Below are 26,500 nucleotides of genomic sequence, written 5' to 3' on the forward strand. Positions count from 1 at the left end.
GGGTGGCATGCATGTCGGTTTGAGGTTGGGATGCATGTCGGTTTGAGGGCGCGATGCATGGCAATTTGAGGGTGGGATGCATGTCGGTTTGAGGGTGTAATGCCTGCCGCTTGAGGTTGGGATGTATGTCGGTTTGAGGGTGGGATGCATGTCGGTTTGAGGGTGGGATGCATGTCGGTTTGAGGGTGGGATGCATGTCGGTTTGAGGGTGGGATGTATGGTGGTTTGAGGGTGGGATGTATGGTGGTTTGAGAGTGGGATGTATGGTGGTTTCAGGGTGGGATGCATGTCGGTTTGAGGTTGGGATGCATGGCGATTTGAGGTTGGGATGCATGGCGGTTTGAGGGTGCGATGCATGTCAGTTTGAGGTTGGGATGCATGTCGGTTTGAGGGTGTGATGCATGTCGGTTTGAGGTTGGGATGCATGTCACTTTGAGAGTGCGATGTATGTCGGTTTGAGGGTGGGATGTATGGTGGTTTGAGGGTGGGATGCATGTCGGTTTGAGGGTGGGATGCATGTCGGTTTGAGGTTGGGATGCATGTCGGTTTGAGGGTGTGATGCATGGCGATTTGAGGGTAGGATGTATGTCGGTTTGAGGGTGGGATGTATGGTGGTTTGAGGGTGGGATGCATGTCGGTTTGAGGTTGGGATGCATGGCGATTTGAGGTTGGGATGCATGGCGGTTTGAGGGTGCGATGCATGTCGGTTTGAGGTTGGGATGCATGTCGGTTTGAGGGTGTGATGCATGGCGATTTGAGGTTGGGATGCATGTCACTTTGAGAGTGCGATGTATGTCGGTTTGAGGTTGGGATCCGTGTCGGTTTGAGGTTGGGATGCATGTCGGTTTGAGGGTGGTATGCATGTCGGTTTGAGGTTGGGATGCATGTCGGTTTGAGGGTGCGATGCATGGCAATTTGAGGGTGGGATGCATGTCGGTTTGAGGGTGTAATGCATGCCGGTTGAGGTTGGGATGCATGGCGGTTTGAGGGTGGGATGCATGGCGGTTTGAGGGTGGGATGCATGGCGGTTTGAGGGTGGGATGCATGGCGGTTTGAGGGTGGGATGCATGGCGGTTTGAGGTTGGGATGCATGGCGGTTTGAGGGTGCGATGCATGTCAATTTGAGGTTGGGATGCATGTCGGTTTGAGGGTGCGATGCATGTCGATTTGAGGTTGGGATGCATGGCGGTTTGAGGTTGGGATGCATGGCGGTTTGAAGGTGGGATGCATTGCGGTTTGAGGGTGGGATGCATGGCGGTTTGAGGGTGGGATGCATGGCGGTTTGAGGGTGGGATGCATGGCGGTTTGAGGGTGGGATGCATGGCGGTTTGAGGGTGGGATGCATGGCGGTTTGAGGGTGGGATGCATGGCGGTTTGAGGGAGGGATGCATGGCAGTTTGAGGGTGGGATGCATGGCGGTTTGAGGGTGGGATGCATGGCGGTTTGAGGGTGGGATGCATGGCGGTTTGAGGGTGGGATGTATGTCGGTTTGAGGGTGGGATGTATGGTGGTTTGAGGGTGGGATGCATGTCGGTTTGAGGTTGGGATGCATGGCGATTTGAGGTTGGGATGCATGGCGGTTTGAGGGTGCGATGCATGTCGGTTTGAGGTTGGGATGCATGTCGGTTTGAGGGTGCGATGTATGTCGGTTTGAGGTTGGGATCCGTGTCGGTTTGAGGTTGGGATGCATGTCGGTTTGAGGGTGGTATGCATGTCGGTTTGAGGTTGGGATGCATGTCGGTTTGAGGGTGCGATGCATGGCAATTTGAGGGTGGGATGCATGTCGGTTTGAGGGTGTAATGCATGCCGGTTGAGGTTGGGATGTATGTCGGTTTGAGGTTGGGATCCGTGTCGGTTTGAGGTTGGGATGCATGTCGGTTTGAGGGTGGTATGCATGTCGGTTTGAGGTTGGGATGCGTGTCGGTTTGAGGGTGGTATGCATGTCGGTTTGAGGTTGGGATGCATGTCGGTTTGAGGGTGCGATGCATGGCAATTTGAGGGTGGGATGCATGTCGGTTTGAGGGTGTAATGCATGCCGTTTGAGGTTGGGATGTATGTCGGTTTGAGGGTGGGATGCATGTCGGTTTGAGTGTGGGATGCATGTCGGTTTGAGGGTGGGATGTATGGTGGTTTGAGGGTGGGATGTATGGTGGTTTGAGAGTGGGATGTATGGTGGTTTCAGGGTGGGATGCATGTCGGTTTGAGGTTGGGATGCATGGCGATTTGAGGTTGGGATGCATGGCGGTTTGAGGGTGCGATGCATGTCAGTTTGAGGTTGGGATGCATGTCGGTTTGAGGGTGTGATGCATGTCGGTTTGAGGTTGGGATGCATGTCACTTTGAGAGTGCGATGTATGTCGGTTTGAGGGTGGGATGCATGTCGGTTTGAGGGTGGGATGCATGTCGGTTTGAGGGTGGGACGCATGTCGGTTTGAGGTCGGGATGCATGTCGGTTTGAGGCTGTGATGCATGGCGATTTGAGGGTAGGATGTATGTCGGTTTGAGGGTGGGATGTATGGTGGTTTGAGGGTGGGATGCATGTCGGTTTGAGGTTGGGATGCATGGCGATTTGAGGTTGGGATGCATGGCGGTTTGAGGATGCGATGCATGTCGGTTTGAGGTTGGGATGCATGTCGGTTTGAGGGTGTGATGCATGGCGATTTGAGGTTGGGATGCATGTCACTTTGAGAGTGCGATGTATGTCGGTTTGAGGTTGGGATCCGTGTCGGTTTGAGGTTGGGATGCATGTCGGTTTGAGGGTGGTATGCATGTCGGTTTGAGGTTGGGATGCATGTCGGTTTGAGGGTGCGATGCATGGCAATTTGAGGGTGGGATGCATGTCGGTTTGAGGGTGTAATGCATGCCGGTTGAGGTTGGGATGTATGTCGGTTTGAGGTTGGGATCCGTGTCGGTTTGAGGTTGGGATGCATGTCGGTTTGAGGGTGGTATGCATGTCGGTTTGAGGTTGGGATGCGTGTCGGTTTGAGGGTGGTATGCATGTCGGTTTGAGGTTGGGATGCATGTCGGTTTGAGGGTGCGATGCATGGCAATTTGAGGGTGGGATGCATGTCGGTTTGAGGGTGTAATGCATGCCGTTTGAGGTTGGGATGTATGTCGGTTTGAGGGTGGGATGCATGTCGGTTTGAGGGTGGGATGCATGTCGGTTTGAGGGTGGGATGTATGGTGGTTTGAGGGTGGGATGTATGGTGGTTTGAGAGTGGGATGTATGGTGGTTTCAGGGTGGGATGCATGTCGGTTTGAGGTTGGGATGCATGGCGATTTGAGGTTGGGATGCATGGCGGTTTGAGGGTGCGATGCATGTCAGTTTGAGGTTGGGATGCATGTCGGTTTGAGGGTGTGATGCATGTCGGTTTGAGGTTGGGATGCATGTCACTTTGAGAGTGCGATGTATGTCGGTTTGAGGTTGGGATCCGTGTCGGTTTGAGGTTGGGATGCATGTCGGTTTGAGGGTGGTATGCATGTCGGTTTGAGGTTGGGATGCATGTCGGTTTGAGGGTGCGATGCATGGCAATTTGAGGGTGGGATGCATGTCGGTTTGAGGGTGTAATGCATGCCGGTTGAGGTTGGGATGTATGTCGGTTTGAGGTTGGGATCCGTGTCGGTTTGAGGTTGGGATGCATGTCGGTTTGAGGGTGGTATGCATGTCGGTTTGAGGTTGGGATGCGTGTCGGTTTGAGGGTGGTATGCATGTCGGTTTGAGGTTGGGATGCATGTCGGTTTGAGGGTGCGATGCATGGCAATTTGAGGGTGGGATGCATGTCGGTTTGAGGGTGTGATGCATGCCGTTTGAGGTTGGGATGTATGTCGGTTTGAGGGTGGGATGCATGTCGGTTTGAGGGTGGGATGCATGTCGGTTTAAGGGTGGGATGTATGGTGGTTTGAGGGTGGGATGTATGGTGGTTTGAGAGTGGGATGTATGGTGGTTTCAGGGTGGGATGCATGTCGGTTTGAGGTTGGGATGCATGGCGATTTGAGGTTGGGATGCATGGCGGTTTGAGGGTGCGATGCATGTCAGTTTGAGGTTGGGATGCATGTCGGTTTGAGGGTGTGATGCATGGTGATTTGAGGTTGGGATGCATGTCACTTTGAGAGTGCGATGTATGTCGGTTTGAGGTTGGGATGCATGTCGGTTTGAGGGTGGTATGCATGTCGGTTTGAGGTTGGGATGCATGTCGGTTTGAGGGTGCGATGCATGGCAATTTGAGGGTGGGATGCATGTCGGTTTGAGGGTGTAATGCATGCCGTTTGAGGTTGGGATGTATGTCGGTTTGAGGTTGGGATCCGTGTCGGTTTGAGGTTGGGATGCATGTCGGTTTGAGGGTGGTATGCATGTCGGTTTGAGGTTGGGATGCATGTCGGTTTGAGTGTGCGATGCATGGCAATTTGAGGGTGGGATGCATGTTGGTTTGAGGGTGTAATGCATGCCGTTTGAGGTTGGGATGTATGTCGGTTTGAGGGTGGAATGCATGTCGGTTTGAGGGTGGGATGCATGTCGGTTTGAGGGTGGGATGTATGGTGGTTTGAGGGTGGGATGTATGGTGGTTTGAGAGTGGGATGTATGTCGGTTTGAGGTTGGGATGTATGGTAGTTTGAGGGTGGGATGTATGGTGGTTTGAGGTTGGGATGCATGGCGGTTTGAGGTTGGGATGCATGGCGGTTTGAGGTTGGGATGCATGGCGGTTTGAGGGTGGGATGTATGGTGGTTTGAGGGTGGGATGCATGTCGGTTTGAGGGTGGGATGCGTGGCGGTTTGAGGTTGGGATGCGTGGCGGTTAGAGGTTGGGATGTGTGGCGGTTAGAGGTTGGGATGCATGGCGGTTAGAGGTTGGGATGCGTGTCGGTTTGAGGGTGGGAAGGATGGCGGTTTGAGGGTGGGATGCATGGCGGTTTGAGGGTGGGATGCATGGCGATTTGAGGGTGGGATGCATGGCGGTTTGAGGGTGGGATGCATGGCGGTTTGAGGTTGGGATGCATGGCGGTTTGAGAGGGATGCATTGTGGTTTGAGGGTGGGATGCATGGCGGTTTGAGGGTGGGATGCATGGCGGTTTGAGGGTGGGATGCATGGCGGTTTGTGGGTGGGATGCATGGCGGTTTGAGGGTGGGATGCATGGCGGTTTGAGGGAGGGATGCATGGCAGTTTGAGGGTGGGATGCATGGCGGTTTGAGGGTGGGATGCATGGCGGTTTGAGGGTGGGATGCATGGCGGTTTGAGGGTGGGATGCATGGCGGTTTGAGGTTGGGATGCATGGCGGTTTGAGGGTGCGATGCATGTCAATTTGAGGTTGGGATGCGTGTCGATTTGAGGGTGCGATGCATGACGATTTGAGGTTGGGATGCATGTCGCTTTGAGGGTGCGATGCATGGCGATTTGAGGTTGGGATGCATGGCGATTTGAGGTTGGGATGCATGGTGGTTTGAGGGTGGGATGCTGTCGGTTTGAGGGTGTGATGCATGTCGGTTTGAGGTTGGGATGCATGTCGGTTTGAGGTTGGGATGCATGTCGCTTTGAGGGTGCGATGCTTGGCGATTTGAGGTTGGGATGCATGTCGGTTTGAGGTTGGGATGAATGTCGGTTTGAGGGTGCGATGCATGGCGATTTGAGGTTGGGATGCGTGTCGGTTTGAGGGTGGAATGCATGGCGATTTGAGGGTGGGATGCATGTCGGTTTGAGGGTGTAATGCATGCCGTTTGAGGTTGGGATGTATGTCGGTTTGAGGGTGGGATGCATGTCGGTTTGAGGGTGGGATGTATGGTGGTTTGAGGGTGGGATGTATGGTGGTTTGAGAGTGGGATGTATGTCGGTTTGAGGTTGGGATGTATGGTAGTTTGAGGGTGGGACTTATGGTGCTTTGAGGTTGGGATGCATGCCAGTTTGAGGGTCGGATGCATGGCGGTTTGAGGGTGGGATGCATGGCGGGTTGAGGGTGGGATGCATGGTGGTTTGAGGGTGGGATGCATGGCGGTTTGAGGGTGGGATGCATGGCGGTTTGAGGGTGGGATGCATGGCGGTTTGAGGGTGGGATGCATGGCGGTTTGAGGGAGGGATGCATGGCGGTTTGAGGGAGGGATGCATGGCGGTTTGAGGAGAGATGCATGGCGGTTTGAGGGTGGGATGCATGGCGGTTTGAGGGTGGGATGCATGGCGGTTTGAGGGTGGGATGCATGGCGGTTTGAGGGTGGGATGCATGGCGGTTTGAGGGTGGGATGCATGGCGGTTTGAGAGTGGGATGCATGGCGGTTTGAGGGTGGGATGCATGGCGGTTTGAGGTTGGGATGCATGGCGGTTTGACGTTGGGATGCATGGCGGTTTGAGGGTGCGATGCATGTCAATTTGAGGTTGGGATGCGTGTCGATTTGAGGATGCGATGCATGTCGATTTGAGGTTGGGATGCATGTCGCTTTGAGGGTGCGATGCATGGCGATTTGAGGTTGGGATGCATGACGATTTGAGGTTGGGATGCATGGTGGTTTGAGGGTGGGATGCTGTCGGTTTGAGGGTGTGATGCATGTCGGTTTGAGGTTGGGATGCATGTCGGTTTGAGGGTGCGATGCATGGCGATTTGAGGTTGGGATGCATGTCGGTTTGAGATTGGGATGCATGGTGGTTTGAGGGTGGGATGTCTCGTGGTTTGAGGGTGGGATGTATGGTGGTTTGAGGGTGGGATGTATGTCGGTTTGAGGGTGGGATGTATGTCGGTTTGAGGGTGTGATGTCTCGTGGTTTGAGGGTGGGATGCATGTCGGTTTGAGGGTGTGATGCATGTCGGTTTGAGGGTGCGATGCATATTGGTTTGAGGGTGGGATGCATGGCGGTTTGAGGGTGGGATGCATGGCGGTTTGAGGGAGGGATGCATGGCGGTTTGAGGGTGGGATGCATGGCGGTTTGAGGGTGGGATGCATGGCGGTTTGAGGGTGGGATGCATGGCGGTTTGAGGGTGGGATGCATGGCGGTTTGAGGTTGGGATGCATGGCGGTTTGAGGGTGCGATGCATGTCAATTTGAGGTTGGGATGCATGTCGGTTTGAGGGTGCGATGCATGTCGATTTGAGGTTGGGATGCATGGCGGTTTGAGGTTGGGATGCATGGCGGTTTGAAGGTGGGATGCATTGCGGTTTGAGGGTGGGATGCATGGCGGTTTGAGGGTGGGATGCATGGCGTTTGAGGGTGGGATGCATGGCGGTTTGAGGGTGGGATGCATGGCGGTTTGAGGGTGGGATGCATGGCGGTTTGAGGGAGGGATGCATGGCAGTTTGAGGGTGGGATGCATGGCGGTTTGAGGGTGGGATGCATGGCGGTTTGAGGGTGCGATGCATGGCGGTTTGAGGGTGGGATGCATGGCGGTTTGAGGTTGGGATGCATGGCGGTTTGAGGGTGCGATGCATGTCAATTTGAGGTTGGGATGCGTGTCGATTTGAGGGTGCGATGCATGTCGATTTGAGGTTGGGATGCATGTCGCTTTGAGGGTGCGATGCATGGCGATTTGAGGTTGGGATGCATGGCGATTTGAGGTTGGGATGCATGGTGGTTTGAGGGTGGGATGCTGTCGGTTTGAGGGTGTGATGCATGTCGGTTTGAGGTTGGGATGCATGTCAGTTTGAGGTTAGGATGCATGTCGCTTTGAGGGTGCGATGCTTGGCGATTTGAGGTTGGGATGCATGTCGGTTTGAGATTGGGATACATGGTGGTTTGAGGGTGGGATACATGTCGGTTTGAGGGTGGGATGTATGGTGGTTTGAGGTTGGGATGAATGTCGCTTTGAGGTTGGGATGAATGTCAGTTTGAGGTTGGGATGCGTGTCGGTTTGAGGTTGGGATGAATGGCAATTTGAGGATGGGATGCATGTCGGTTTGAGGGTGCGATGCATGTCGATTTGAGGTAGGGATGCATGTCGTTTTGAGGGTGCGATGCATGTAGGTTTGAGGTTGGGATGCGTGTCAGTTAGAGGGTGCGATGCATGTCGGTTTGAGGTTGGGATGCATGTCGCTTTGAGGGTGCGATACATGTCAGTTTGAGGGTGGGATGTATGGTGGTTTGAGGTTGGGATGCATCTCGGTTTGAGGTTGGGATGAATGTCGGTTTGAGGGTGCGATGCATGTCGGTTTGAGGGTGCGATGCATGGCGATTTGAGGTTGGGATGCGTGTCGGTTTGAGGTTGGGATGCGTGTCGGTTTGAGGGTGCTATGCATGTCGGTTTGAGGTTGGGATGCATGTCGGTTTGAGGGTGCGATGCATGGCGATTTGCGGGTGGGATGTATGTCGGTTTGAGGGTGGGATGTATGGTGGTTTGAGGGTGGGATGCATGTCGGTTTGAGGGTGGGATGCATGTCGGTTTGAGGTTGGGATGCATGTCGGTTTGAGGGTGTGATGCATGGCGATTTGAGGGTAGGATGTATGTCGGTTTGAGGGTGGGATGTATGGTGGTTTGAGGGTGGGATGCATGTCGGTTTGAGGTTGCGATGCATGGCGATTTGAGGTTGGGATGCATGGCGGTTTGAGGGTGCGATGCATGTCGGTTTGAGGTTGGGATGCATGTCGGTTTGAGGGTGTGATGCATGGCGGTTTGAGGTTGGGATGCATGTCACTTTGAGAGTGCGATGTATGTCGGTTTGAGGTTGGGATCCGTGTCGGTTTGAGGTTGGGATGCATGTCGGTTTGAGGGTGGTATGCATTTCGGTTTGAGGTTGGGATGCATGTCGGTTTGAGGGTGCGATGCATGGCAATTTGAGGGTGGGATGCATGTCGGTTTGAGGGTGTAATGCATGCCGGTTGAGGTTGGGATGTATGTCGGTTTGAGGTTGGGATCCGTGTCGGTTTGAGGTTGGGATGCATGTCGGTTTGAGGGTGGTATGCATGTCGGTTTGAGGTTGGGATGCGTGTCGGTTTGAGGGTGGTATGCATGTCGGTTTGAGGTTGGGATGCATGTCGGTTTGAGGGTGCGATGCATGGCAATTTGAGGGTGGGATGCATGTCGGTTTGAGGGTGTAATGCATGCCGTTTGAGGTTGGGATGTATGTCGGTTTGAGGGTGGGATGCATGTCGGTTTGAGGGTGGGATGCATGTCGGTTTGAGGGTGGGATGCATGTCGGTTTGAGGGTGGGATGTATGGTGGTTTGAGGGTGGGATGTATGGTGGTTTGAGAGTGGGATGTATGGTGGTTTCAGGGTGGGATGCATGTCGGTTTGAGGTTGGGATGCATGGCGATTTGAGGTTGGGATGCATGGCGGTTTGAGGGTGCGATGCATGTCAGTTTGAGGTTGGGATGCATGTCGGTTTGAGGGTGTGATGCATGTCGGTTTGAGGTTGGGATGCATGTCACTTTGAGAGTGCGATGTATGTCGGTTTGAGGGTGGGATGTATGGTGGTTTGAGGGTGGGATGCATGTCGGTTTGAGGGTGGGATGCATGTCGGTTTGAGGTTGGGATGCATGACGGTTTGAGGGTGTGATGCATGGCGATTTGAGGGTAGGATGTATGTCGGTTTGAGGGTGGGATGTATGGTGGTTTGAGGGTGGGATGCATGTCGGTTTGAGGTTGGGATGCATGGCGATTTGAGGTTGGGATGCATGGCGGTTTGAGGGTGCGATGCATGTCGGTTTGAGGTTGGGATGCATGTCGGTTTGAGGGTGTGATGCATGGCGATTTGAGGTTGGGATGCATGTCACTTTGAGAGTGCGATGTATGTCGGTTTGAGGTTGGGATCCGTGTCGGTTTGAGGTTGGGATGAATGTCGGTTTGAGGGTGGTATGCATGTCGGTTTGAGGTTGGGATGCATGTCGGTTTGAGGGTGCGATGCATGGCAATTTGAGGGTGGGATGCATGTCGGTTTGAGGGTGTAATGCATGCCGGTTGAGGTTGGGATGCATGGCGGTTTGAGGGGTGGGATGCATGGCGGTTTGAGGGTGGGATGCATGGCGGTTTGAGGGTGGGATGCATGGCGGTTTGAGGGTGGGATGCATGGCGGTTTGAGGTTGGGATGCATGGCGGTTTGAGGGTGCGATGCATGTCAATTTGAGGTTGGGATGCATGTCGGTTTTGCGGGTGCGATGCATGTCGATTTGAGGTTGGGGTGCATGGCGGTTTGGGGTTGGGATGCATGGCGGTTTGAAGGTGGGATGCATTGCGGTTTGTGGGTGGGATGCATGGCGGGTTGAGGGTGGGGTGCATGGCGGTTTGAGGGTGGGATGCATGGCGGTTTGAGGGTGGGATGCATGGCGGTTTGAGGGTGGGATGCATGGCGGTTTGAGGGTGGGATGCATGGCGGTTTGAGGGAGGGATGCATGGCAGTTTGAGGGTGGGATGCATGGCGGTTTGAGGGTGGGATGCATGGCGGTTTGAGGGTGGGATGCATGGCGGTTTGAGGGTGGGATGTATGTCGGTTTGAGTGTGGGATGTATGGTGGTTTGAGGGTGGGATGCATGTCGGTTTGAGGTTGGGATGCATGGCGATTTGAGGTTGGGATGCATGGCGGTTTGAGGGTGCGATGCATGTCGGTTTGAGGTTGGGATGCATGTCGGTTTGAGGGTGCGATGTATGTCGGTTTGAGGTTGGGATCCGTGTCGGTTTGAGGTTGGGATGCATGTCGGTTTGAGGGTGGTATGCATGTCGGTTTGAGGTTGGGATGCATGTCGGTTTGAGGGGTGCGATGCATGGCAATTTGAGGGTGGGATGCATGTCGGTTTGAGGGTGTAATGCATGCCGGTTGAGGTTGGGATGTATGTCGGCTTGAGGTTGGGTTCCGTGTCGGCTTGAGGTTGGGATGCATGTCGGTTTGAGGGTGGTATGCATGTCGCTTTGAGGTTGGGATGCGTGTCGGTTTGAGGGTGGTATGCATGTCGGTTTGAGGTTGGGATGCATGTCGGTTTGAGGGTGCGATGCATGGCAATTTGAGGGTGGGATGCATGTCGGTTTGAGGGTGTAATGCATGCCGTTTGAGGTTGGGATGTATGTCGGTTTGAGGGTGGGATGCATGTCGGTTTGAGGGTGGGATGCATGTCGGTTTGAGGGTGGGATGTATGGTGGTTTGAGGGTGGGATGTATGGTGGTTTGAGAGTGGGATGTATGGTGGTTTCAGGGTGGGATGCATGTCGGTTTGAGGTTGGGATGCATGGCGATTTGAGGTTGGGATGCATGGCGGTTTGAGGGTGCGATGCATGTCAGTTTGAGGTTGGGATGCATGTCGGTTTGAGGGTGTGATGCATGTCGGTTTGAGGTTGGGATGCATGTCACTTTGAGAGTGCGATGTATGTCGGTTTGAGGGTGGGATGCATGTCGGTTTGAGGGTGGGATGCATGTCGGTTTGAGGTTGGGATGCATGTCGGTTTGAGGGTGTGATGCATGGCGATTTGAGGGTAGGATGTATGACGGTTTGAGGGTGGGATGTATGGTGGTTTGAGGGTGGGATGCATGTCGGTTTGAGGTTGGGATGCATGGCGATTTGAGGTTGGGATGCATGGCGGTTTGAGGGTGCGATGCATGTCGGTTTGAGGTTGGGATGCATGTCGGTTTGAGGGTGTGATGCATGGCGATTTGAGGTTGTGATGCATGTCACTTTGAGAGTGCGATGTATGTCGGTTTGAGGTTGGGATCCGTGTCGGTTTGAGGTTGGGATGCATGTCGGTTTGAGGGTGGTATGCATGTCGGTTTGAGGTTGGGATGCATGTCGGTTTGAGGGTGCGATGCATGGCAATTTGAGGGTGGGATGCATGTCGGTTTGAGGGTGTAATGCATGCCGGTTGAGGTTGGGATGTATGTCGGTTTGAGGTTGGGATCCGTGTCGGTTTGAGGTTGGGATGCATGTCGGTTTGAGGGTGGTATGCATGTCGGTTTGAGGTTGGGATGCGTGTCGGTTTGAGGGTGGTATGCATGTCGGTTTGAGGTTGGGATGCATGTCGGTTTGAGGGGTGCGATGCATGGCAATTTGAGGGTGGGATGCATGTCGGTTTGAGGGTGTAATGCATGCCGTTTGAGGTTGGGATGTATGTCGGTTTGAGGGTGGGATGCATGTCGGTTTGAGGGTGGGATGCATGTCGGTTTGAGGGTGGGATGTATGGTGGTTTGAGGGTCGGATGTATGGTGGTTTGAGAGTGGGATGTATGGTGGTTTCAGGGTGGGATGCATGGCGGGTTGAGGTGGGGGTGCGTGGGGATTTGAGGTTGGGATGCATGGCGGTTTGAGGGTGCGATGCATGTCAGTTTGAGGTTGGGATGCATGTCGGTTTGAGGGTGTGATGCATGTCGGTTTGAGGTTGGGATGCATGTCACTTTGAGAGTGCGAGGTATGTCGGTTTGAGGTTGGGATCCGTGTCGGTTTGAGGTTGGGATGCATGTCGGTTTGAGGGTGGTATGCATGTCGGTTTGAGGTTGGGATGCATGTCGGTTTGAGGGTGCGATGCATGGCAATTTGAGGGTGGGATGCATGTCGGTTTGAGGGTGTAATGCATGCCGGTTGAGGTTGGGATGTATGTCGGTTTGAGGTTGGGATCCGTGTCGGTTTGAGGTTGGGATGCATGTCGGTTTGAGGGTGGTATGCATGTCGGTTTGAGGTTGGGATGCGTGTCGGTTTGAGGGTGGTATGCATGTCGGTTTGAGGTTGGGATGCATGTCGGTTTGAGGGTGCGATGCATGGCAATTTGAGGGTGGGATGCATGTCGGTTTGAGGGTGTGATGCATGCCGTTTGAGGTTGGGATGTATGTCGGTTTGAGGGTGGGATGCATGTCGGTTTGAGGGTGGGATGCATGTCGGTTTAAGGGTGGGATGTATGGTGGTTTGAGGGTGGGATGTATGGTGGTTTGAGAGTGGGATGTATGGTGGTTTCAGGGTGGGATGCATGTCGGTTTGAGGTTGGGATGCATGGCGATTTGAGGTTGGGATGCATGGCGGTTTGAGGGTGCGATGCATGTCAGTTTGAGGTTGGGATGCATGTCGGTTTGAGGGTGTGATGCATGGCGATTTGAGGTTGGGATGCATGTCACTTTGAGAGTGCGATGTATGTCGGTTTGAGGTTGGGATGCATGTCGGTTTGAGGGTGGTATGCATGTCGGTTTGAGGTTGGGATGCATGTCGGTTTGAGGGTGCGATGCATGGCAATTTGAGGGTGGGATGCATGTCGGTTTGAGGGTGTAATGCATGCCGTTTGAGGTTGGGATGTATGTCGGTTTGAGGTTGGGATCCGTGTCGGTTTGAGGTTGGGATGCATGTCGGTTTGAGTGTGCGATGCATGGCAATTTGAGGGTGGGATGCATGTCGGTTTGAGTGTGCGATGCATGGCAATTTGAGGGTGGGATGCATGTTGGTTTGAGGGTGTAATGCATGCCGTTTGAGGTTGGGATGTATGTCGGTTTGAGGGTGGAATGCATGTCGGTTTGAGGGTGGGATGCATGTCGGTTTGAGGGTGGGATGTATGGTGGTTTGAGGGTGGGATGTATGGTGGTTTGAGAGTGGGATGTATGTCGGTTTGAGGTTGGGATGTATGGTAGTTTGAGGGTGGGATGTATGGTGGTTTGAGGTTGGGATGCATGGCGGTTTGAGGTTGGGATGCATGGCGGTTTGAGGTTGGGATGCATGGCGGGTTGAGGGTGGGATGTATGGTGGTTTGAGGGTGGGATGCATGTCGGTTTGAGGGTGGGATGCGTGGCGGTTTGAGGTTGGGATGCGTGGCGGTTAGAGGTTGGGATGTGTGGCGGTTAGAGGTTGGGATGCATGGCGGTTAGAGGTTGGGATGCGTGTCGGTTTGAGGGTGGGAAGGATGGCGGTTTGAGGGTGGGATGCATGGCGGTTTGAGGGTGGGATGCATGGCGATTTGAGGGTGGGATGCATGGCGGTTTGAGGGTGGGATGCATGGCGGTTTGAGGTTGGGATGCATGGCGGTTTGAGAGGGATGCATTGTGGTTTGAGGGTGGGATGCATGGCGGTTTGAGGGTGGGATGCATGGCGGTTTGAGGGTGGGATGCATGGCGGTTTGTGGGTGGGATGCATGGCGGTTTGAGGGTGGGATGCATGGCGGTTTGAGGGAGGGATGCATGGCAGTTTGAGGGTGGGATGCATGGCGGTTTGAGGGTGGGATGCATGGCGGTTTGAGGGTGGGATGCATGGCGGTTTGAGGGTGGGATGCATGGCGGTTTGAGGTTGGGATGCATGGCGGTTTGAGGGTGCGATGCATGTCAATTTGAGGTTGGGATGCGTGTCGATTTGAGGGTGCGATGCATGACGATTTGAGGTTGGGATGCATGTCGCTTTGAGGGTGCGATGCATGGCGATTTGAGGTTGGGATGCATGGCGATTTGAGGTTGGGATGCATGGTGGTTTGAGGGTGGGATGCTGTCGGTTTGAGGGTGTGATGCATGTCGGTTTGAGGTTGGGATGCATGTCGGTTTGAGGTTGGGATGCATGTCGCTTTGAGGGTGCGATGCTTGGCGATTTGAGGTTGGGATGCATGTCGGTTTGAGGTTGGGATGAATGTCGGTTTGAGGGTGCGATGCATGGCGATTTGAGGTTGGGATGCGTGTCGGTTTGAGGGTGCGATGCATGGCGATTTGAGGGTGGGATGCATGTCGGTTTGAGGGTGTAATGCATGCCGTTTGAGGTTGGGATGTATGTCGGTTTGAGGGTGGGATGCATGTCGGTTTGAGGGTGGGATGTATGGTGGTTTGAGGGTGGGATGTATGGTGGTTTGAGACTGGGATGCATGTCGGTTTGAGATTGGGTTGTATGGTAGTTTGCCGGTGGGTCTTATGGGGGTTTGAGGTTGGGATGCATGGCAGTTTGAGGGTGGGATGCATGGCGGTTTGAGGGTGGGATGCATGGCGGTTTGAGGGTGGGATGCATGGTGGTTTGAGGGTGGGATGCATGGCGGTTTGAGGGTGGGATGCATGGCGGTTTGAGGGTGGGATGCATGGCGGTTTGAGGGTGGGATGCATGGCGGTTTGAGGGAGGGATGCATGGCGGTTTGAGGGAGGGATGCATGGCGGTTTGAGGAGAGATGCATGGCGGTTTGAGGGTGGGATGCATGGCGGTTTGAGGGTGGGATGCATGGCGGTTTGAGGGTGGGATGCATGGCGGTTTGAGGGTGGGATGCATGGCGGTTTGAGGGTGGGATGCATGGCGGTTTGAGAGTGGGATGCATGGCGGTTTGAGGGTGGGATGCATGGCGGTTTGAGGTTGGGATGCATGGCGGTTTGACGTTGGGATGCATGGCGGTTTGAGGGTGCGATGCATGTCAATTTGAGGTTGGGATGCGTGTCGATTTGAGGGTGCGATGCATGTCGATTTGAGGTTGGGATGCATGTCGCTTTGAGGGTGCGATGCATGGCGATTTGAGGTTGGGATGCATGACGATTTGAGGTTGGGATGCATGGTGGTTTGAGGGTGGGATGCTGTCGGTTTGAGGGTGTGATGCATGTCGGTTTGAGGTTGGGATGCATGTCGGTTTGAGGGTGCGATGCATGGCGATTTGAGGTTGGGATGCATGTCGGTTTGAGATTGGGATGCATGGTGGTTTGAGGGTGGGATGTATTGTGGTTTGAGGTTGGAATGCGTGTCGGTTTGAGGTTGGGATGAATGGCAATTTGAGGGTGGGATGCATGTCGGTTTGAGGGTGCGATGCATGTCGATTTGAGGTAGGGATGCATGTCGTTTTGAGGGTGCGATGCATGTAGGTTTGAGGTTGGGATGCGTGTCAGTTAGAGGGTGCGATGCATGTCGGTTTGAGGTTGGGATGCATGTCGCTTTGAGGGTGCGATGCATGGAGATTTGAGGTTGGGATGCATGTCGATTTGAGGTTGGGATGCATGTCGGTTTGAGGGTGCGATGCATGTAGGTTTGAGGTTGGGATGCATGTCAGTTAGAGGGTGCGATGCATGGCGATTTGAGGGTGCGATGCATGTCGCTTTGAGGGTGCGATGCATGGCGATTTGAGGTTGGGATGCATGTCGATTTGAGGTTGGGATGCATGTCGGTTTGAGGTTGGGATGCATGTCGGTTTGAGGGTGCGATGCATGTCGGTTTGAGGTTGGGATGCGTGTCGGTTTGAGGGTGCGATGCATGGCAATTTGAGGTTGGGATGCATGTCGGTTTGAGGGTGCGATGCATGGCGATTTGAGGTTGGGATGCATGTCGGTTTGAGGGTGCAATGCATGGCGTTTGAGGTTGGGATGCATGTCGTTTTTAGGGTGGCATGCGTGTCGGTTTGAGGGTGGGATATATGGTGGTTTGAGGGTGGGATGCATGTCCGTTTGAGGGTGGGATGCATGTCGGTTTGAGGTTGGGATGCATGGCGATTTGAGGTTGGGATGCATGGCGATTTGAGGGTGGGATGCATGGCGATTTGAGGGTGGGATGCATGGCGATTTGAGGGTGGGATGCATGGCAATTTGACGTTTGGATGCATGTCATTTTGAGGTTGGGATGCTTGTCATTTTGAGGTTGGGATGCATGTCGGTTTGAGGTTGGGATGCATGGAAATTTGAGCTTGGGATGCATGGCGGTTCGAGGTTGGGATGCATTGCGATTTGAGGTTGGGATGCATGGCAATTTGAGGTTGGGATGCATGGCGATTTGAGGTTGGGATGCATGGTGATATGAGGTTGGGATGCATGGCGATTTGAGGTTGGGATGCATGTCGGTTTGAAGTTGGGATGCATGGCCATTTGAGGTTGGGATGCATGTCGGTTTGAGGGTGCGATGCATGTCGGTTTGAGGTTGGGATGCATGTCGGTTTGAAGTTGGGATGCATGGCCATTTGAGGTTGGGATGCATGGCAATTTGAGGGTGGGATGCATGGTGATTTGAGGGTTGGATGGTTGGCGATTTGAGGTTGGGATGCATGGCCATTTGAGGTTGGGATGCATGGCAATTTGAAGGTGGGATGCATGGTGATTTGAGGGTGGGATGTTGGCGATTTGAGGTTGGGAGGCATGGCGATTTGAGGTTGGGATGCATGGAGATTTGAGGTTGGGATGCATGGCGATTTGAGGGTGGGATTCATGGCTGTTTGAGGTTGGGATGCATGGCTGTTTGAGGTTGGGATGCATGGATGTTTGATGTTGGGATGCTTGGTGGCTTGAGGTTGGGATGCATGGCTGTTTGAGGTTGGGATGCTTGGTGGTTCGAGATTGGGATGCATGGCAGTTATAGGTTCAGATGCATGGTGGTTTGAGGTTTTTGATGTATGGCAGTTTGAGGTTGGGATGCCTGAGGGTTTGAGGTTGGGGTGTGTGGCAGTATGAGATTGGAAAACATGGCGGCTCCGGGTTATGATGCATGGCGGTTATGGGTTGGGATGCATGGTGGCGGTTGCTGGTTGCAGGGTTGTTTGGCAGTTACAGGTTGCGATGTATGGTTGTTACAGTTTTGGATGTATGGTCATTAAAGGTTGGGATGTATGGGGGATACAGTTGGCGCTCTACGGAGGTCACATTCGGCGCTCTACGGCGGTCGCAGTCGGTGTTCTACGGCAGTCACAGTCGGCGCTCTACGGCCGTTGCAGTCGGCGCTCTACGGCGGTCACAGTCGGTGTTCTACGGCAGTCACAGTCGCTGCTCTACGCCCGTTGCAGTCGGCGCTCTACAACGGTCACAGTTGGCGCTCTACGATGGTCACAGTTGGCGCTCTACGACGGTCACAGTTGGCGCTCTACGACGGTCACAGTTGGCGCTCTATGGCTGTCACAGCTGGCGCTCTATGTCGCTCACAGTTTGCGCTCTACGGCCGTAGCAGTCGCTGCTCTACGGCGGTCACATTCAGCACTCTACGGCGGTCACATTCAGCGCTCTACGGCCGTAGCAGTCGTGCTCTACGGCGCTCACAGTCGGCACTCTACGGCGGTCACATTCAACAATCTACGGCCGTCGCAGTCGGTGCTCTACGATGGTCACATTCACCGCTCTACGGACATCATAGCTGGCGCTCTACGGCCATCGCAGTCGGCGCTCTATGACGGTCACATTCAGCGCTCTGCGGAGGTCAGAGTTGGTGCTCTGCAGTGGTCATAGTTGGCGCTCTACGGCGGTCTCAGTCAGAGCTATATGGCGGTCGCAGTCCGAGCTATACAGCAGTTGCAGTTGGCACTCTAAGGCAGTCACTGTGGATGCTCTAAGGCAGTCGCAGTGGATGCTCTAAGGCGGTCGCAGTGGATGCTCTAAGGTGGTCGCAGTCGGCGCTCTACGGCGGTCGCAGTCGGAGCTATACAGCAGTTGCATTTGGCACTCTACGGCGGTCGCAGTCGAGGCTCTACGGCGGTCTCAGTCAGAGCTATACGGCGGTCGCAGTCGGAGCTATACAGCAGTTGCAGTTGGCACTCTAAGGCGGTCACAGTGGATGCTCTAATGCAGTCGCAGTGGATGCTCTAAGGTGCTCACAGTGGATGCTCTAAGGTGGTCGCCGTCGGCGCTCTACGGCGGTCACAGTCGGAGCTATACAGCAGTTGCAGTTGGCACTCTACGGCGGTCGCAGTCGAGGCTCTACGGCGGTCTCAGTCGGAGATATACAGCAGTTGCAGTTGGCACTCTAATGTGGTCACAGTGGATGCTCTAAGGCGCTCACAGTGGATGCTCTAAGGTGGTCGCTGTCGGCGCTCTACGGCGGTCACAGTCGGAGCTATACAGCAGTTGCAGTTGGCGCTCTGAGGCGGTCGCAGTGGATGCTTTAAGGCGGTCGCAGTCGAGGCTCTACGGCCATCTCAGTCAGTGCTCTATGGCAGTCACAGTCGAAGCTCCACAGCCATCTCAGTCAGCGCTCTTTGGCGGTCGCAGTCGACGGTCTATGGCGGTCACAGTCAGTGCTCGACGATGGTCGCAGTCGGTGCTCTCCGGCGGTTGCAGTCAGCGCTCTATGGCGGTCACAGCTGGCACTTTATGGTGGTTATAATTGGCATTATGTAGCGGTCATAGTTGGAACTTTATGGTGGTTATAATTGGCATTATGTAGCGGTCATAGTTGATACTTTATGACAGTTGTAGTTGGCACTCTATGCTGGTTATAGTTGGCGCTCTATGGCGGCAACAGTTCGGGATGTATAAGCACATCACAGGTATGGATGTATGGTGTTTACAGTTTGTGATTTCTGGCAGTTACATTTTGCGCTTGACAGTGGTTATTCTTTGAGAAATATGGCTGTTACAATTGACGATTTATAGCGGTTACAGGTTGGGATGTACAGTCGTTACTGGTTGCAGTGTTGTGTGGCAGTTACAGGTCGGGATACACGGTTGTTACAGTTTGGGATATACGGTGGTTCCAGGCTGGGATATATGGTGGTTACAGTTTGGGATATATGGTGGTTCCAGGCTGGGATATACGGTGGTTACAGGTTGGGATATACGGTGGTTACAGGTTGGGAAATATGGTGGTTCCAGGCTGGGATATACGGTGGTTACAGGTTGGGATATACAGTGGTTACAGTTTGGAAAATACGGTGGTTACAGTTTGGGATATATGGTGGTTCCAGGCTGGGATATACGGTGGTTACAGGTTGGGATGTATGGCGATTACAGGTTGGGATCTATGGCGGTTTCAAATTGGCATGTATGGTGCCTATGAGTTGCGATGTTTGGCAGTTACGGGTTGGGATGCATGGCAGTTTGAGGTTGGGATGCATGGCAGTTTGAGGTTGGGATGCATGGCGGCTACTGGTTGAGACATGTGACATTTTAGAGGTAGCAAGGATGTTCAGCGGTTTCAGATTGGGATGTATGGTGTGCAGTGATAAATGTGGTCTTTGTGCAGCCTCATGAATGTACAATCATCGTGATTTTCAGCCCCGATTTCAAACCATTGATGAAGTGCAGTCCCAATCACGTGCAGTCAATATTAATTTGCTTCTGTAATAATATGCGCAGCTATAATGGTATGCAATCCCAATGATTTTGAGGCATTATGATGGGTTGTCGTGAAAATGTACTGTCATAACGTTGTGGAGCCATTGTGGTGAGCAGCTCAAATGAAATGGGGCGATAGTGGTGAGCAGCCATCTAGGCAATGTGCATTTATGGTGATGTGTTGCTGTGATGATGTGCAGCCATTGTGATCTGCACTTCATGATGAACCATCGCATCCTTGATTGATCTGCCACCGACCCGTGAGAGCTTCCCGAGTTCAGTTCACCACCAAAATCTGTGCACTTTCGGTGTTTTTTGAACAGTCATGTCAACATTTTAATAATAAATATTTTGCTGATATCATAAGAAATAACAATGGAGTGCGTCATGAAGTAATGAAGCAGGTTCAAATTGGCATCGATCCTGACATCCATGTGTAATGGTCATAAATCCCCACCTGTAACCACCGTGTCCGCGGTACACTTTGATAGTTTCAGTGTGTGCTAAAAATCCACCGTTTCACATCATCTCAAACATTACCATGTCGACTTCACCCCATGAAGTCAGCATTGCCATCACATCTTTACAGCTTCATCGTCATCACCTCGTTTATAGGTCACTACTGCCATCATCTCCTTATGTCATCATCACCACCTTATTACGTCACTATTAATATCATCTTATTACAGTATGTTACCATGACATCACCTCATTACATCACAATATTGCCATCATAAGAGGTCGCCATCAATATCACCTCATTCAGTCACAGTTATCACCACTTTACATTGTCATCACAAGTTAAAATCATAATGGCTGCGTTAGCACGAGCAGTGCTTTGAGTGTTCGAGTTCTTTGTTTGTATGAAAAAATTCCAGATTGGGTGAAGCCATGTGGGGATGGAAGGGTTGGAAGATTTTTTTTTGGGTGGTGGGGAGAAGTGGGGGGGGGGGTATGGGGGGCATGGGGAAGGGGAATGCGCTATTCTAGTGCAATGGGATTAAATTACACTAAACATTCCTCCAAACTGTTCGAAGTCAGACCTGTTTTGTTTTTTTTTTTTAAACTTAGTTGTAGATATGATCGAACCATTTTGTGGTGGAGTAGCAAGCCATAAACACTCCTCTGTTACCATAGGCAGGTATGGGATGTAATGACCACCTGATTAATTGATCAATTACTCAGGTTTGTCATTTTTTTTCAACCAAATTTACCTACAGCCTGAAAACACACCCAGACAAGTCTCGATGCAATAATGCTCACATGCTCCAAACCACATACTGCCTGGGGCTGCCATTGCCATCCATGCATGCATGCATATTTTGCATTGTTCGCCATATCCTTTGTGACGTCATTGGCTCGGGTCGTTATGCTTTAGAAATATTAATAGTCACCTGTAACGCTATATACCCATATCCAGGGAGCGGGAGGTACATGCAAAACACAGCCTGGAGCAGAAAATACACAAGTGTAAATGCCTCATCGTCAATGTCCGCCACTCAGAGCACAACACCCGCATGATCATGCAGCTGGCAAGGATCGGCTGAGAATTTAGTGGAACTTGCAAGGAGATTGTAAAGTGGGGGGCGGGGGGGGGGTTCCAAAATGGAGGCGGATAATAAATACGGCCACCCTTCCCCTCATCCATTTAAAATGAAGAGCTATGAAACTCTAGACCCTCAGTCATTACTCTGCACATGCGAAGTGAAAAGTGGGGTGGTGTTGGTCGCTATCATTTCTTGAAGCATGAGTGTCGCTGATGCAGTGCCCCTCTACCAGTACACACACTGGAACTGGTACTCATTTTGCTGACTTCGAAAGGATGACAAGCTGAGTCAACCCCTGGTTTATTAATTCAGAGGCCGACAGGGCTGAACTCAGGACCCTTGGATCCCAAGCCACCAGCCGAACCACTGAGCCAACACCAGGCTATACAAGTGGGGTTAAGCAATTGGTTAGTGTCCATCAGTCTGTCCGTCGGTCTGTCTTATCAGTTTATGATCATCAGTTTAAGATTGAGGAACAACTTCTATAAACTGAATGTTATATTTTGAACATGAATAGGAAGATAAATGCTTCCTTTTATCACACCTTAGCTCAGAATGCGTCCCAACCACACATGTGCAGAGAGGAGGGAGATTTTTTTTTTTACTCTACTTGCATGCCGGGTAGGCAAACAAAACTGAAAATCATTCCAAACAGCAACCTTACTGGTTTTAAGGATGTTGTAAAGGACACAAACAACAGGCACGAATAGATAATGCAACGTGTTAGTTCGGGTAGTGTCATCGATACTGGGGAAATGGTGGTAATACACAAAATGTATTTATTTTCATGCATTTAAACCTGGTTAAACTTTTATTCAAATTGAATCACATACTCGAGACTGCAGAACACAAATTGCCCTCATAATACTTCCAAGAACCATGCAATATATCAATATATAGCATTAGAGAGCATGGCATGTGTATCGGGGTGAGGAAGAATCCATCAATATGGAAATGCGTTGATCATTAAAGTGTCCACCTCCTGAATTGTGACTCAACATAGTCTTATTATAGTGTATAAGGGTGGTTGGAAGATAAGACTGCTTCAGTAGTGCTAAAGTTCTGGATTTAACGATCTTTAAAATAATTATTCCATTAAAAACTAGCAAATACCACCTGACACTTCGCTGATTGGGATTATAAAGGGATGGGAAAAAGAGGGGGGGAGAAAGAGATAGAGAGAGGGGTGGGTGAGAGAGGGGGAGAGTGAAGAAGTGGGGGAGGGGGGAGAGAGAAGGGAGGGGGAGCAAGAAGGGGTGTGGGAGTGAGGAGGGGTGTGGGAAGGGAAGACAGTGTTAGGTGAGAGGAAGGGAAGGCAAACGTGCGTGCGGTGGAGAAGTAATTACGATTCACACCGTCTCATCAAAATTATTCCGCATAGAATAACAGTGAAGATGGAAACAAAATAATGTCTGAAATCCATTTTATACAGGTTATACTATAAATACCGCCTGAAGACAAACACCGCCCAGACAGGTCTGCAGACAAAACCCGCCAGACATCTGGAGCCAAGCCGTCCGGAAACAGACACTGCTCGGACATGATCAGAGACAAACTCCCGTCCGTACATAAACACTCCCCGACATGTCTGGAGACAAACACTGCTCGGACACGTCTGGAGAAAAAAAAAACTCCTGATCGGACATAAACACCAACCCCCCCCCCCGGATACATCTGGAGATAGACAGAGACAGAGACAGGTAGATAGGTGTGGGAGGAGGCTGCTGCATTGTATTGGGAGGGGGTAGGGCAAGGATGGGACAAAGAGAGAGAGGTGGGGGTAGGGGAGTTTTCAGAGACAATGTTGTGCTTTATGAACAACCTTCCTCTTAGCACAGCTCTCCCTCTTCCCAACCCCTCAAATCTTGTACCTCCCCCTGCCCACTCCCTTCTTCACCATACCTCTCCCAAGTCGCATCTTTCCCCTCTCCCCACCTCTCTCATCGCCTCCTCTACCTTGGCCGTGCCTGCTCTCATTGTCTCCTCTCCCTCTCAAAGTAACCTTCACACTCTTCCCCCTCCAAGCTTCCCTCTCACTTTTCTCAAAAACTCCCCCTCTCATCTTCCCCCTCACTCCCCCTTCCCAAAGTGTCCCCCGCTCACATTCACAAAGCTGCCTCCTTCCCCCACCCTGTCTCTTCCATCTCATCACTCCACATCCTCCAATCTTCAACTGCCCCCTGCCCCCTCTCTTATTACTCCTCACTGTACCTCATGCCATCACCACTAAGCTTTTCTCCTCCTCATCCTGACCTCTCGCCCAGCTCTTCTGCAATCCCCCACATTCTTTCAACAACTATCCTTACCTCTCCCCTCCTCCCCTGCACCCAAAACCTCCTCCCCTATCTCTTCCCGATTCCTGAACAGTGTTTGACCCTTAAACATCCAGGGCCTTCGCTCAAACCTCATAGATCTTTCCATACACGTTGCCACTGATGAAGCAGACATAATGTGATAAACAGAAACTTTCCTCTCCCAAGACGTCTCTGACTCCCAAGTATCTCTCCCCGGTTACTCCCTCCTCTGGTATGACAGAGCTGAGACTCGTCGTAGTGGAGGAGTTATTCTCTTCAACAAAGACTCTATTCCTCACTCTCCATGCACTGCCCTCACTCCCCCACACCCCCAAGAATACCTCTGGCTATGGGTTCCCTCCACTCCCATCTCATGTTTATATGTGTACTGTACCGTCCACCAAACAGTGATGACTCCATCTACACCTCATGATCTGAAAACATGGACCAAATTCTGTCCTCTCATCCACTCTCTCTCTTCCTCATATGTGGTGACTTCAATTGTCATCATGCCAGTTGGCTAGGTGTGGGTACCTCTCTCACCTGCCATGGCACCTCAGCAAAAGACTTTTGTGACATTGGGACTGACTCAATCTGTCAACTTCCTGACCCGGATCTCAACCAATGGTACTCCATCTCCTCTGCATCTGATTTTGACCAATTTCCCTGACAATATCTGCTGCTCTTTTTTCCGCTCCAATCGGTTCATCTGACCACGTCCTTGTCAAAGTGGACATCTCTCTGGCTGTTATTATAGAACCACCTCAGCGCCGTTGAGTCTGGCATTTCACTCAAGCTGGATGGCAGGGATTTCCAGCAGCCATCAAACTTCTAAACTGGTCTCCCATCGCTACTTTCTCCAACATCAACTCATCCTGGGAATTCTTTCCAAGAAACTTGCTCTCCCTCATGCACAGATTTATCCCCTCTCGTCTTCAGTTGTCCTACCCTTGCTCCTGCCCTTGGTTCACTGAAGCTTATGGTGAGGCAGTTGTCCTGAAGCAACTTGCCTTTTCCTCATGGAAAGCAAACCCAACTGAGGGGAATCTCAGTCCCTTCCATAAAGCTTGGAACAAGTGTGTGTCTTCCCTCAGAAGAGCCAGAAAACAACATCTTTCCAAGCTCAAGTCTGAACTGTCAAACCTTTCTCCCTCCTAAAGATCCTGGGAGCATCTAGTTAAGTCTGTTTCTGGTGTATGTTCCCCCTCCATCCCTTCCTTTACCTCAAATGGCCGCACAGTTGACAACGCACGTGAAAAGGCTGAATGTCTAAAGTCCGTGTTTGCTTATAATTCTTGTGTCCCAAACCCATCGCTTTCTGCACCCACCTTACCCAGTCACACCCAACTGTTCCTGGACTCTGTGTCCTTTTCTTCTGCTAAAGTGGAGAGTTTGCTGGCAAACCTCGACTCAGATTCTGCAACCAGTCCAGACAGCATCAGCCCACGTAAACTAAAAACCTGCTCTGCTTCTCTTACTCACCCTCGCACTGTTCGATTCACCCTCTCATTTGCTCAAGGTCCTCTGCCATCTGCTTGGAAATCAGTAACCATTACTGTTCTTCATAAAAAAGGTGCAAAAACAGATCCTTATAACTACAGACTCATCAGCCTTCTCCCAATCATCAGCAAGGTTATGGAATCCATCGTCGCTTCTGATATTATATCCTTCCTCTTCTCCAGTGACTTGATTTCCAACCATCAATTTGGATTCAGACCAAGTCACCCTAGATATGCTGCCTCTGTTCTCTCAACAATGGATGGAGATGCTCAATGCCAGACATGAAATCAGAGCCATCTCCCTAGACATAATGCGTGCTTTTGATACGGTCTGGCAGCCTGCCCTGCTCACCAAACTCTCGTCCTCTGGTATTGAAGGACATCTCCACTCATAGCTCGCAGACTTCCTATCCCGTCTTAGCCAACATGTGGTACTTTTGGGAGTTCTCTCATCGCCTCTTCCTGTCCAGGCTGGAGTTCCTCAAGGCAGTGTTCTGGGCCCTGCTCTTTTTCTGGTTTTCATCAATGATCTCTCTGCCTCTCTGGAAAATCCTCCTTAACTCTTTGCTGATGACTACACCCATCTATTATCCCTCAGATCGGCAAGCAGCAGCCTCTTCACTCTCTGCAGATCTGGATGAAATCACAAGTGGTTCAAAACGTGGAACATGTCTTTAAATCCTGACAAATCTCACACTCTCACTATGTCCCTCCGAAAGGACCATCTGGAACCCCCCCACCACCACCCCCTCCCATCTACTTTCTCAACAATCCTCTTGGAGAAGTGCTTTCTTTCAAGCTTCTCAGTCTCACACTATGCCATGCTCTATCCTGGGAAAGCCACATTTCCAAGTTGGCCTCCAAAGCCAGTTGCCGACTGGGCATCCTCTGTCGTGCAAAGTCCTTCCTTGGCACACCTGAGCTCCAGACCACAGACAAAGCTTTTGTCCGCAGCTTGATTGAGTACTGCTCGATCCTCTGGGATGTTGCTCCTGCCTCCCACCTTTCTCGGTTTCACGCTGTGGAAACCAAGGCAAGTCAATTGGATGAAAATTATGCCTGATGTTGGCTTAATGGTTAGGGTGACAGGCTTTGGATCCTAGGGTCCTGAGTTCAAATCCTGCTCAGCTGTTGAATTAATATCAGGTGGGGTTAAACTCGGTCTGTCATCCTTCCAAAGTCGACAAAATGAGTGCCAGCATGCTGGTATACTGTGTCAGAGTGGTGACCCATCCAGGATTGTGCCCAATAGCCAAGGAGACTGATTAAGCAGAACCAACGCTCTGCACAGAGTATGGTCCCAATCTCCTCCTCCTCCTCCCACACTCTG

General features: G+C 52.0%; 1 protein-coding gene across 5 annotated transcripts in view; it reads right to left on the reverse strand.

Annotated features, from left to right (window-relative positions):
* Nucleotides 1-26,500, reverse strand: part of LOC147008843 (forkhead box protein P4-like) — a 247,315-nt gene that overhangs the window by 130,505 nt on the left and 90,310 nt on the right. The window lies entirely within an intron of this gene.

This window comes from Eptatretus burgeri, chromosome 18, assembly GCF_056783735.1.
Source record: "Eptatretus burgeri isolate ZD-2024b chromosome 18, Ebu_testis_v1, whole genome shotgun sequence".
Taxonomy (NCBI): Eukaryota; Metazoa; Chordata; class Myxini; order Myxiniformes; family Myxinidae; genus Eptatretus; species Eptatretus burgeri.